The sequence below is a fragment of the Pinus tabuliformis genome, chromosome 8 (genome assembly GCF_031772625.1).
Source record: "Pinus tabuliformis cultivar Carrire ecotype Pingquan chromosome 8, CPIR1, whole genome shotgun sequence".
NCBI lineage: Eukaryota > Viridiplantae > Streptophyta > Pinopsida > Pinales > Pinaceae > Pinus > Pinus tabuliformis.
In genome coordinates, this window is record NC_142294.1 from 1325141069 (window position 1) to 1325155111 (window position 14043).

A 14043-nucleotide genomic window follows, 5' to 3' on the forward strand; every position below is an offset into this window, starting at 1 on the left:
GAGCAAGATAACATTCCTCTTGAGACCATGGCTAAACAAAGAAACGGTATAGGAGATGAGGAGAGAATAGAAGGTGCCTTTCCCATCCTAGAGACCAATGGGGACATGAAAATGAAAAACATAAGTCCCTCAGCCTTACCTCACTTCCATGGATTGACTACTGAAGACCCTGATACCTTCTTGTTTGAGTTTGTTGTCCTTTGTCGAACTTATGACTATGTCGAAGATGAGCAAAAGTTGAAACTCTTTCCCTCCACCCTCAAGGATGCAGCACTACGCTGGTTCATGGGGTTACCTAGAAACAATATCACAACTTGGGCTCAGATGCAGCAAGCCTTTCACAACAAATACCGGGACTACTGTAGGTTAAAGGAAATGAAGGGAGAGATCTTTCGGATGACCATGGGAAGTGATGAGTCTTTAGAAGACTATGAAGAAAGGTTCCAACTTAGTTATAAAAGGGCCAGGTGCACACTTGATCTGAAGCTAGTTCTGCTCCAAGGAGTCCCTGAAGACCTTCTAGATACCCACCATTTGCTAGTTGGCAGATACATCTATCAACAACCTTATGATGACATAAAGACTGTGTTTAGAAACCATTCTAGGGAAGCCCGAAAAAGAGGTAGGGGGAATCCACTTTCAGCTAGTGCTACCTTCTCCAAGCATGAGTTTACAAATCAGATGGAAGACCTCAAAAGTTAGATGAGACAGACCATTGCCATGCAACTGGATACTTTTCGAATCCAACGAAAGAAAGAGGAAGTTGAGAGGGCTTTGGCCATCTTTTGTCCCAAATGTACAAGGAAGCATCCTAAGAACGAGTGTCCATTGCACTCAGTAGAGGTATGTTTCATTTGTGAGGAAGACCACCCTAAAAACCAGTGCCCAACCTTACCCAGACTTAAAGCTATGTACCAAGGGGCTGAGGGAGCCACTGAACCACTCTACTTCCTCAATCAAAGGAGGCCACATGGATCCAGACCTTACCAGCAGGGGATGCAAGGGACATCCCAAACTTATTACAACCTCAACCAATATGCTCACATACCTTCTTGGGATCCCCCTACTCATCCTTCCTTGTCCGCACCCCCTCCTTGGTCTTATCCATCTTAATACCATACTCAACCTGATGCTAATTTGTTCCATTCTCATGTTCAGCCGCAACCTCAGTGGAATGCACCTCAACCGGGGTGGAGGCCCCAATACAACTCTCCTCTCGCTATTTTTCCTCCACCACCTACTCAACCACAACCATTACCTCCTACTCCTCCAAGACAACCCCAGATGCCTGCTCAACTGAACCTGAACCCCAACAACAGACAGGCTCAACACGTATATACTAGAGAGATAACATGCCATACCTATGCTGTGGAGATTCAGGAGATCAACCTATGATCTGGGAAGGTCCTTCCAGATCACCAACCTCCTCCCCCAGAGGATGAGGAAGAGAAACAGGAAAGTGAACCCAAAGCCATTCCACCCTTTCCTAAGAGACTAATAGCAGCCACGCAACCAAACCCAGACTAGACCGAACTTCTGGGAGAACTTAAACAGTTGTGTGTGAAAATCCCACTTCTCCAGGGCATAAAAGATGTAGCAATCTACAACAAATTGATCAAGGAGAAGTGTTTCAGGCACCCAGGCAAGTGTAAGAGAGATGTCACAACTATCAATGTCATAGGATAACTGGTCGATCTGATGTTGGGACAAATAGTCTGTCCAAAATATTTGGACCCTAGGAGTCCTGTAATTGATGTCCACATCAATGGCACCATATTCCCCCACACCCTGATTCATCTAGGGGTTGCCATTAATGTGATGACCAGGGACACTGTGCTCAAACTTAACCTTCAGAGTTCCCTAAGAAAGACCTCAATAGTACTGCAGTTAGCAAACCGCTCCACTGTGACTTCTGAAGGGATTGTGGAGGATGTCTTGGTCTCTGTTGATTCTTGGGAGTACCCTATGGACTTCTTGGCCCTTCAGCCAAAGGCAGAACTCACTGGATATCCCCTCATTTTGGGAAGGCCTTGGTTAGCTACTGTGGATGCTTACATCAATTGTTGAGCTGGGAGCATGACCATCAAGAATGGGCCTATGTCCAAACAGCTCATCCTATATCCTCCTGCCCAACCTCTGCTAGAACATGAATTACCTCTCTAGTTGGAGGAGGAAGATGAGGATGAAGTTACTCTGCACTAGTGTGCACAGTGGAAGCCACCCGGGGAGGTCCTCAAACCGAGGATGACCTGATTGAGAATTTGATTCAAAATCCACCTCCCAGTGTGATGCCATTAGAGGAGTTGGTGGAAGGTACCCAAGCCAGCGCTTTAGTGGACCTTTGTGCACTGATCCGACCTCTCCTAGAGATAAGAATGTGGAATTTGGCCCTGAAAGAACCTTGAAGATCAGCTCATCCTTATCCCCCTCTCAGGAGAAGGAGTTGTGTAGCTTATTGAACTGCCATTTGGATGCTTTCGCTTGGAGCTATAAGGAGATGAAAGGAGTCCACCCTTCAGTCTGTACCCATCACATTTACATTAAAAAGGATTGTAAACCAGTTAGGCAGCCTCAGAGGAGAATGAATCCAGCCCTTAAGGACATTGTTAAAGAAGCACTGCAAAAGTTGTTGGATGCAGGATTCATCTATCCCATCTCTGAGAGCAAATGGGTTTCTCCTCTAGTGCTTATGCCTAAGAAAAATGGGAAGTGGAGAATCTGTGTAGATTATCGAGAACTTAACAAAGACAACAAGAAGGACCATTTCCCTTTTCTTTTCATAGATTAAGTGTTAGATGGGCTGGCAGGGAAGAAGTTATTTTCTTTCCTAGATGGGTTGAACATGTATAATCAGATCCAAATTCGCTTGGAAGACCAAGATAATACCACTTTCACTTGTCCATGAGGTACCTTTGCCTACCGGGTCCTTCCCTTTGGGCTATGCAACGCTCCTGCTACTTTCTAGAGAGAAGTATTGAGCATATTTGCTGAGCTGGTTCATGATCCAGTGGAAATCTATATGGATGACTTTACTCCTTATGGGTCCAACTTCCAAGAAGAATTGGCTAACCTGGGAAAAGTTTTAAACAAGTGTATTGAAATGAACCTGTCCCTCAGTCCTAAAAAATGTGAATTCCTGATGATTGAAGGGACCGTGCTAGGTCATACAATTTCTCAGCAAGGATTACAGGTGGATCCTAACAAAATTGCTATCATCCAAAGGCTCTACCTCCTGAAAAGGTAAGAGATGTTTGGAGTTTTCTAGGCTTAGCAAGATATTATAGAAGATTCATTAAAGACTTCAGTAAGCTAGCCTCACCATTGTTTGGTCTTTTGGGGAAAGATGTTGAGTTTAAATGGACTGACAACTGTGAAGAGGCTCTGGATGAGTTGAAAGATAAGCTGGTAACTGCCCCAATCTTGAGAGGTCCCAACTGGGCCCTACCTTTCCACATCCACACTGATGCCTCGAACAAAACCATAGGGGCGGCCTTAGGACAAGTCGAAGAGAAGCTACCATATGCCATATACTTTGTCAGCAAAAACCTATCCAAGGAAGAATTAAACTATATTGTGATCGAGAAAGAGCTCCTAGCTGTAGTCCATTCCCTAAACAAGTTCAGACACTACATCATTGGCTATCAAACATTTGTACACACTGATCATGCTAAGATTAGGTATTTGATGAATAAACCTGATGTGAATGCTTGTATCATTAGATGGTTACTTTTATTGCAGCAATTTGACTTAACCATTGTTGACAAGACAAGTAAGGAAAATGTTGTTGCTGATTTTCTGTCTAGACTAGACTTGCCTACAGGTGAAGAAGGGACGGTGGATGACCAGATGCCAGATGAACACCTGTTTGATATTTCAGTACTCTCTCCATGGTTTGCTGATATAGCAAACTACTTGGTTTCAGCACAGTTCCCTCCACACCTATCCTCAAAAGAGAAGAGCAGAATTGTGAGGAAAAGTGCCCCCTTCACTTGGATTGGGGGCAACCTGTTTAAACTCAGCCCAGATTAGATCTTGAGGCATTGTGTTAGGGAGGAGGAAGTTTTCGACATTCTCCTAACCTATCACGATGGACCCTGTGGAGGCCACTTTGCAACAAAAAGGACTGCCTTCAAAATTCTATAAGTAGGCTACTATTGGCCCACTCTTCATCAAGATGTCAGAAGATACATCAGCCAATGTGATCGATGTTAAAGGATGGGGAAACCAAATTTGAGGGATGAAATGCCCCTCCAACCTCAAGTGACTTTCGAGCCATTTGAGAAGTGGGGCATGGGCTTTGTGGGTCCTATCAACCCTCCTTCAAAGCAAAAGTCTCACATCATTGTGTTGACAGACTACCTGACAAAGTGGGCAGAAACAAAGGCAATCAAGGCAATGACAGAAGAAAAAGTGGCTGAGTTTTTGAGGGAAAATATCTTCTACAAGTTTGGCCACCCAAGAGAATTAGTCATAGATCAAGGAAGTCAGTTCACCTCTAACCTGACTGAGGACCTACTCACTCATCACAAGATCAAGCACAAAACCTCCACCCCTTATCATCCGCAAGCAAATGGGCAAGTGGAAGTCAGTAATAAGGCTTTGGAAGAGATTTTGACTAAAGTAGTGAGCAACAGTAGAAAATATTGGGCAGATCGCTTGGTTGAGGCCACCTGGGCCTACAACACCATTTGGAAAACTACAATAGGTTTCACACCTTATGAGATGGTCTACGGGAAGAAGGCTCTATTTTCCATAGATTTCAAGTACAAAACGTTGAGGTTGGCAGCTCAGCTGGACCTGGATCTTAGCCATGCACAGTAGGAAAGGTTACTACAGTTGAATGGATTAGATGAATAGAGAATGCAGGCCCTCCTCCACTTAGAAGTAGTTTAACTCCAAAGAAAGATATGGCATGACCGGCACCTTAACGAAAAGCAATTCTAGCCAGGAGATTGGGCACTGTTATATGACTCGAGATACAGGGATTTCAAAGGGAAGCTGAGGACAAGGTGGCTGGGACCATATACAATGGAGAAATGAAATGACAATGGTTCAGTCTTTATCAGGACCATTGATGAAGAAGCCATCCCCATGCTCATCAACGAGCATTGATTGAAAATCTACAGGAAGCCCCTTTCTAAGCAGGAGTTCATTGAAACTCTGGATAAATCAGTGCTGGTAGTGGAGCAGGGCCCTGTCTCTACTCCACCCACACCTTGATCATCAAAAAAAAAAAAAAAGAGAAAAAAGAGAGAAAAAATAGAAAACGAATAAAAATATCCTTGGGTGAAAACCTCTTAGAGGCACCCGGGGTAGACAGTGAGGGTGAAAACCTCCTGGAGGCACCCCAGCTGTCTCTCTCTCTCAAAAAAAAACACAAGAAATAGACCTAATCTCTGTTGAATAATTGCAGGTTGCAGGGAAAGACATTGCAGGTTAGGAGGATCACACAAAACAAGGACAGAGGTCAGCACCAGGCTGCAAGCATCCCTCACAAACAATTCCTCCATAACCACTCCCCTTTCGTAAGATTTGATCACATTCAGGGTAAGATTTCACCTTCTACAGGAAGTTTTGTGTCTTCTATAGGAAGATCCTAAAGAACCTACAAATAGGCCAGAATTGATCACGAGAAAGAATTTGAAGGTTGGGAATCTACCTGCTAGGCCTGCAAACACCCTTGTTTCCGTCCATCACCATATGTCACCCTTTTTCATCTCTTTACACCTCCGTTGCACTCATCCTTTTATTTGTTCCTACACAGTCACACACAGAAAACCCTGTTTTCTTCATACTGCCAGCAAAACCTTTTATTGAAAAATCAAGAGCATATTTCTCACTTACCATACCTGCCAATCTCCATCTGGACTCCTCATCAGCTGAACCCCTCGTCAGTAGTATAGCCCTGCTCAGTATAGCTTGCATCCCAGGAGGAGAAGCAGCTACAGGACATCCTACAGGAATCCTGTAGCAGCTGATCCCTCTGGAAGACATACTCTGGAGACAGGGACAACTGAAAAAACAACAAAGGAGACATGCAAAGGGCTCATCTTGAACATGAAAATATCATCAGCAGCCGAAGCCAAGAAAAACCTGTGCATGCAATGACAACAAACAATGGAATGGATTCCAAAACACATGCATGTAGCATCAATGAATGAAGGAATGGGTTCCAAAACCCATGCATGAAGCAGCAACAAACGAAGGAGTGGTTCCAAGACCCGAAGTCTGCATAATGCCGCCGTGACCACGTAGGTAAGTGTCTAAACTCATTCGTCAATTGTATAAATCATATTTTAAAAGTTGCATGCCTATGGGAATGGTTCGGATTGAATGGAATCGGTGGCTAGTAAACTGGCCACCCTCAGCCAGTTACATAGCCTCGTGGGATTCAAACGAGCCTAGTTACATTCAATTTTCCGACGAGATGTGAAGCCAGCACGTGTGGAGTGTCCATTCAGGGAGAAATCATCGGGACTAGTAGTGGTGGCGGCAGATAACGGCAGAGGGGAGATAATGGCGGTCAAAAACACGCAGAAGCATTATGGCCATGATGTCGGATCAACGGTCCAGTCCGGCCACCTCCTCCCCTCACCATGAATCACGCCGCAGTTAAAATATGCCCGGCTGAAACTTACACCACCTTCTGTTCATTTTGCACATGCAACGTCCTCAACTGGAGTATGCGCCCTCTACTTCCAAAAACTGTTAACTAGTCGTCCTCCACTGGTTTTTTCATCTTGTTTTCGAAAATCTCCCCCATATCAGGCTCACTCAGAGGCACAATGACATTCTACAGGAACCGGGGGGTCTTCTACAGGAAGGGTTCTACAGGAAAGACTGCACAGCTTTCTGGAGCAGGAAAACCTGGGATTTTTTGTCGAATTTGGAGCTCCAAACGAGGTAGGTTCGAAAAACTCCTCTATGCATGGTATGTTTTGCAAAGGTGGTGAATTGAACGACATCAGGTTGGAAAATCAGAGGAAAAATCTGCCTGTGTATTGGAAGTAAAACGTTTGCCTGTGTATTGCACTGAGTGTCCCAGTTTTTCTGCATCAGAATTCTCCTCCACGTTTCCTTTTTAAAATTCTCCTGTAGGGAAGATATATGCAGCTATGGAGGCTAGCCTGTGTGTGTAAAAAAATTTAATTTGCATATCTATCTGTGTGCTAAGAAGAAAACTTGATCTCTGTACTCTATCTGTAGAAACAAAATTCTTCCTTTCATAAACAGACAACCGAGTTCTGGGTGACAACAGTCTTAAAACTAGGGAATTGTTGCTAGTTGATATTGGACACTCGAGAAATTCCTTCTTGGGTCAGGGGAAACCATTAAAAAAAAAAAAAAAAAAAAAAAAAAAAAATCTCCTTTTTCTGATTAAAGCATACAAAGAGCACTCTCACCATGCCAGGAGGATTCATAAGGAAAGAACCCTCGGACTCTAGCAAGTTGCACGAGCATCCTGAGGTGGTGGACCTTTTCACCCGAGCCAATTGGATATCTTTCTTTGACAAAATTCAGGGTGATGACAAGGAGATAACTGAGGAATTTTTAATGTCCTTGAGACCTGAATCAAAGACACAGGCCATAGTTAGTTTTAGGTGTTTAACCCTAGAACTTACCTCTGAGCTCATCAGTCGAGTTACTGGTCTACCATTGGGACTCCCTTGGAGCAAAGAAGAGAGGTCATTGGGCCAATTTGTGAAGAAAACATTCTTCTTGCCTGAGGAACATCCTGTAGAAGACAAAAACGGGGTTAGAAGAACCAGCTTGCCTCTGCTCTGGAGTGAGGTCGGTTTCCAAATTATGAAGTACATTACATGTGAAGGGAGGTTTAGCATTGTCTATGGTTATCATTTCAGGTTGCTATGTGAACTAAGGCATGGGATTGATTTACTTCCAGCCAAGAAACTGAGCATTCCCTATTTTCTTCTTCAGCCACTAATTGAATGTGGTACAAATTAAATGAAGGGATCCCAGATCAATTGGCCCATCATGGGCTCATCAAACTATTAGTGGAAGATTCCTTGCACACCTACATTTTCCCCATATCTTGGGAAATCTTCTGAAACATGTCCTGGGATGACGATATTAGAATTCTGGCCAAAGACATCACCTCATCCAGCAGTGAGGAGGGAGAAAACACTAAAGAAGGTGAGAAAACCAATGGTGAAGGAACACAGGACATTCAAGCACAAAAAGGATAGAAAGAAAAAGGGGAAATGGGCCAAATTGCTGAGCCTAAAATAGAGGAAGGAACAACAACACAAACACCAAGGGAAAAGAGAATGTAGAGTAGAGTAGAGAGAGTTGAAAAAGCCCAAATGAAGGCTGTCACAGCCAAAGCAGGCACACAGAAACAAAAAGAAAAGACACATCGTGAAATAGCAGCAACATAGATAGAAACAATTGACACAGAGATTTCTACAGGAAGCAGGGAAAAAGAACAACAAGAGGAGAAATCACCTGATATATTGGCTAGGGAGGCGACAGTTGTGCTTGCTGCCTTAAGCACACCTCCAAAAAAGAAAGGGAAGAGAAAGAGGCAATCCTCCATGTACTTTAAAGCAAGGAGGAGCACACAGATCAAAGTGGGCAGACCCCAACCACAGTTAAGGATCCAGTTATCATTGAGGACACCACAACTAAACCAAAAGAGGAGTCTCCTTCAAAGATATCCATCACCTATGAACGAGGAAGCCCAAAAACCTCCACCTGGAGAGAAAGAGTTAAGATGATGGACTCAAAGATAGCTCTACAGGAAGCTGAGATGGATCTATAGGAAACTCTGGCTAAGTTAAAAGAGACTGAGAAATTCCAGGAAAAGGTAGCCAAGCTATCACAGGAAGAAGAAAATACTGAGGAAATACTAGAACCAAGCCCTCAACCTAGCTTGGGCTCATACTACAACCTGTTAGAAGCCGGGAAGATAATTCCCCAGAAATTTGCGGTGCCACTCTTCTTTGCACTAGAACAAGAAAGGGTGAGGACTCACACTTGGATGAGGATTTCCAAGTCCAAGGGTGTGGCAGACATAGGCCACCTAGAAGAACAACTTGAGGAATCAAGAAAAGAATTGGCCATGGTAAGGCATGTGGAAAGCAGTCAAAGGGCCAAACTACAGGAAGAGAATGAGCTGCTAAACCAGCAGCTACAACTACAGGGAAGGCATAGGGAAGATAGGCCCTCCAATTTGGGAGAACAACAACAACAAGAAAGGCCTCCAGCAGACAAGGAAACATCTGATGAACAACAGAAAGAGGACAAGCTGCAGGCTGAGATTGAGGTGCTAACAAAACAACTACAGGAAAAGGAGTCACAAGCAGCAGAGGAAATACAACTTTTAAAGCAACAGGTGCAAGAGAAAGAATCCCAACTGGCCTGCATGGCCAACTGGGTAGTAGAAGCCTTACAATGTAGGCAACCTCCCAAGTCATATGCCTTATATCTTAAAGATCAATGGTTGCAATTCCAAATTAACACCTTCGCCCAAAAGGGCACCATTCCATTTCAAAATTATCATCAATTCATGACTTTGTGTGACAGCAACTCAGCAGAAGATAAGGCCAAGTTATCAGAATTCTATTTACACAACTTGACCCTTCCAAACATGAACCTGTGGGACCCCAATGCTGCATTGGGATATGTGCAACTTATGGTCATGGCCTCTTGGCTAAATCATGAGGAAAAGAGAGCAGCAGAGATTCGAAATATCATGAACGGGGAGCTAAGTGAACCACTCATGATCAAGGCAGAACCAGAGGATACATCAGCCTTAATATACGCCCATCAACACCTGGCCAACAATCCTCAGGTTCTACCAGATTACATTGAAAGACAAGCTCAAGCCATTGCTCACTTTGAGGACATGGAAAGACTGTTGGGGGATAACTGCATTCATGCTTGCACAAGGAGGTGGAACACACTATCCCACAGTCTGGAAATAAGAGAATACCACTCCCCAACAAGGATGAGGGAGGCCTTGGCAAGAGTATAAAGTTCATTCCTCCCTTGCTTCTAGGATTGCTGGAAGGGGTCAAAGAAGAAGAGGAGCATAGCCAGTGGGAGGAAGTAGAGAGAAAAGCAGGGTTCCATGACCAAGAAGAGGGCATCACCTCGGAAGCCTAGGATGTTAGAGAGGCAGTCAAGGCAATCAAAGATGATGAGTTGGATTAGTTGCTCAGAGGGTGAGCAACCCATTTAGTACGGGGGTGATGATGAGCCCCAAAAATGGGTAACTTATTGGGCTCATTTTGCTTATTGTTCTCGATTAATCCACCATTCTTCATAGTTTATGCATGATTTTGAGTATATTTATGTTAATTGAATGAATGAGAATAGTCACTTGACCATGAAGTCTAATACGTGCTTATTGCAGATTTTTGGACAACTCTTGGACCACGGTCAAGCATCTATGAGCCAGTTGATAGCCAAATACGAGGGAACAAGACTAAGGATTTGTAGGATGGGAGTATCCTGCACTAAATGGCTCCTTCCTCGAGTTCTCCACCATCATCTCAGAGTTCAGCAGCCCACCAAAGGTGATTCCCAAGGGCAGCCGAGCAGCTTTTGTGAAGTGGCTGAGTACTTGCAGTTTTGAGCAGCCGAGCCCCTTGAATTAAGGAGGACTGTTGGAGGTCCTCGTAGTGCATAAGTAGGAAGGCTTCCAGCCTTCGTAGTTTACTTCTTGAACATTTTTATTTCACACTTTAGTGCTACTCTGCCTTCCAGCCCATTTTGGAGCTTTTGTTGTAAACATTTTTGTGACATGGTTATTTTTTTAGTAATGGAGATCAGTTTCATTTTGCATCAACTTTGAGCTTCTTCTTAGGAGGTTGTAGCTCTTGGGGTTGGGCCCAACCCAAGTGCTAGTACCTCCTTGGTGTACTTTTATATGTTTTTGCTGCATTCATAGAATAATTTCTGCTAGTAGATTAAAATCTTGCTTGGTTACTTAGGTCATTTTTTATGGTTGAAATAGATTTTCATGTTTCAGGTTGATTTGATAGGTTGATAACAGAGAAGATCTTCAAAAAAGGCCATCAAGCAACCCTTGATCTCACCTCTTCCTCCTTGGGACCATGAACCGAGACCAAGGCGTCATTGTTGCCACAAAAACACTGTTCTTGCTTCTTCATGCAATTGCTAGTGTTAGATTCTTAGTTGCAAAAGTTGATACCAGTTGTGATTACATGCTTAGATCTATTCTTGCTTAGTTTTCATAGTTAACTTACATGATTTTCTACCAATAAATTTCTGTTCATCATGCTTGTTGTTTTCTAGGTCAAATTAGGTCAAAACAGCTAGATATTTGATTTGCATAGTCTTTGTTTGGACAGTTTTGGAAAATAGTGTGCTGAACACCTGTGATACCTCCCTACCTACCCTTCCTCCATCAAAAAACCTACTCCAACCCTCTAACTCCGATTCCTCCCCTTCATTTGCCACCCTTTTCTGATTTGACCTAACTTCTACATCCTTGTGCAACATCGCTCCCTCCATCCTTGAACAAATCCAACGATCCTCATCACCCCTCAGCTTCATTCACTAGGTCCTAGACCTCTTCACATCCTCATCTAACCTCCATCTCCACTTTTCCACCTTTCTCCCACCTTTCTCCCACCTTCAACCCTCTAAAATCTCCTTTCGGAACATCGTATAGAACATCCTGTAGAACCCCTGCAGACTTCTTGTAGAAGTTCACAAGAGCGGTTTTTCGAGATCCAAACACTATGAAACTCTATGGAAGGGTGTTAGGACCCCTTAGGCCCTCTTCTCACCTTCCCAACCTCCTTCAAGCACCTACCCCATCTCTTTTCGCTAATCAACCTCTGCACAGTCAAGAATAATTAAAGCACATGCATAATAATTCTGAAAGATTACTCAAAAATAAAAAAAGATGCTTTATCCATATTTTCCTTCAGAAGTAGCTTAGTCACCTACATTTTACATTTCCAAGAGTTAATGGCATCCATTTTTGTAGCTTTCATCCTTTTTCTTGCACCAGTAGGTTTAGTCATTAAAACTAGGGTTTGCTAGGGTTTTCATTTATTTTCAGCTTTCAACTTCTTTCTGCAAGTAGATTAGCCTCTGTTGAGTTAGCTTTCATTCATCACAATTAAAAGCTTCTTCTAAGAGCTCATAGAAGTTGGCTTAAGCTCCTAGAAGACTTGTGCCGACTGATCAAGTCACAGCCTGCGGAAAGAGCTAGTACTTGTGCATATAGCACCATCACTTCCAAGTTTGTTACGAACTACTGGGTTGATAAAAGTAAAGAAGGGAGTCCTGAGAGTTGCAGCATTATTGCTGCAATACTGGAGCCCACCAAAGGGAACCATCAGTAGTAGTAGAAAGGGATTGGAAGTAGACAAGGAAGAGGAGAATGTATCACTTTCCAGTAAAGGAAGGGCAAAGAAATTTCCCATTCAGGGAAAAAAATCAAAGGGAGGTGAGAAGAAGAAAAAGGACCTATCAAAGGTCAAATACTTCGGGTGTGTAGAGTTTGGCCACTATATCACTCACTGTCTGAAGAGAAAGAAGGAAAAGAAGGGGTAGGATCAAATGAAAAATTCAATAGATATTGATGAATTGACCTCTATCTTGGAGGAGTTTGCATTGATATCAACTATACCTCTAGATGGAGGAGGGGCATGATGCTTCAAAGTTGTAGGTTTGGGCAGGGTCTGAGGAGGCATAGCATCGAACAGGTGTTTCCTTTGGATCATTACCATTGCTATAGGATGCCACAATATTTAGTAGAAAGAGGATTGAGGGGTCAACAATGTGCAGTCAAATCTTGTGGGAGAGTGTAGAGCTAGTTGCAATTTGATACTAGAGGGGCGTAGAGATAGTTGGGCGTAGTAAGCTACTTAGTAGACATAGTACATATAGTTGCAATTAAAGACTCAAGGGATGGTTGTAGAATCCAGTTTCATGCACAATATCATAGTTTTAAGTTGTAGTAGTTCCAGCATCAATAGCAGCATGAGATGGAATGTAGTGTAGGTAGCATTGGCAGTTGTGCAAAGAGGTAGAGTACAACATCAACAACAACATACATGTAGAGTGGTTCAACGATAGGGTTTGAAGTTAAATAAAATTATGTGTAGTAGATTGGTGGATAGTGACAATATGTTGTAGATATCATACACCAATAACATGGTTTGACTATAGAGGAGAGATTTAGTGGAGTGGAGAAAACATCTTCCTCGCTAAGAGGGAGTGTTAGTTTTTGTTGTTTTGGTGGCATCAGACAGGTGTTCTAGTCTCAATTTGTGTATGAGAGGATAAATAAAATGATATATCTAAAACCCAGAAACAGTTTCGCGATATAAGCTCTTGAAACACCTTAATTAAATTAATTGGGCATCATTTAATTTTTTCATAAGTCAAACTTAGGAAAATTGGTTAATTAATGAGAATTAATTAAGGATGGCTGAGAATTATATAGAGACTCACATGGATCAAAAGTAATATGATATCAATCGTTGAAGCTCCAATGAGATACTATAAGAGCGATTCGATGGGATCGAGAAAGACACAAGAGGGTAGCAAGTTACTTGGGTATATTGAGCTATCCACTTGTCATGATTCTGTAAGGAAGTAAGTTCGAGCCAGAAGGAGAGCATTAGTGATTGAAGGAGCCATAAAGGGGAATTATAGAGAGTTTGCTAGTAGTTTTTTAGTGTCGAATCGGCAAGAAAATGGAGGTGGAAATATTCTGCAAAGAAAGTCATATAAGTAGTGCAAGTTAGCAAGTTTAGTAGAGTGAGTTTCTAGGAAGGATTCGTTTCAGTTGTCAAAGGTCATATTTCAGTTCGAAAGGCAAAGAAAAAAATTACAGGGGCAGAGGAATTCTAGATGGCCCAGTAGGAGGCAGATCTAGAGTTGTACAACTTGCATCAGGCTAGCAGCCAAAGAGGCAGTGCAAGAAGGTTAGAGGGAGTTTAGATTATTTTCTAGATGAAGAATTTTTCTCCTAATTATTTTGGCTAGTATATTTTCTAGTGGATAGGTAGTAAAGCTTCCAAATTATTGTACTCA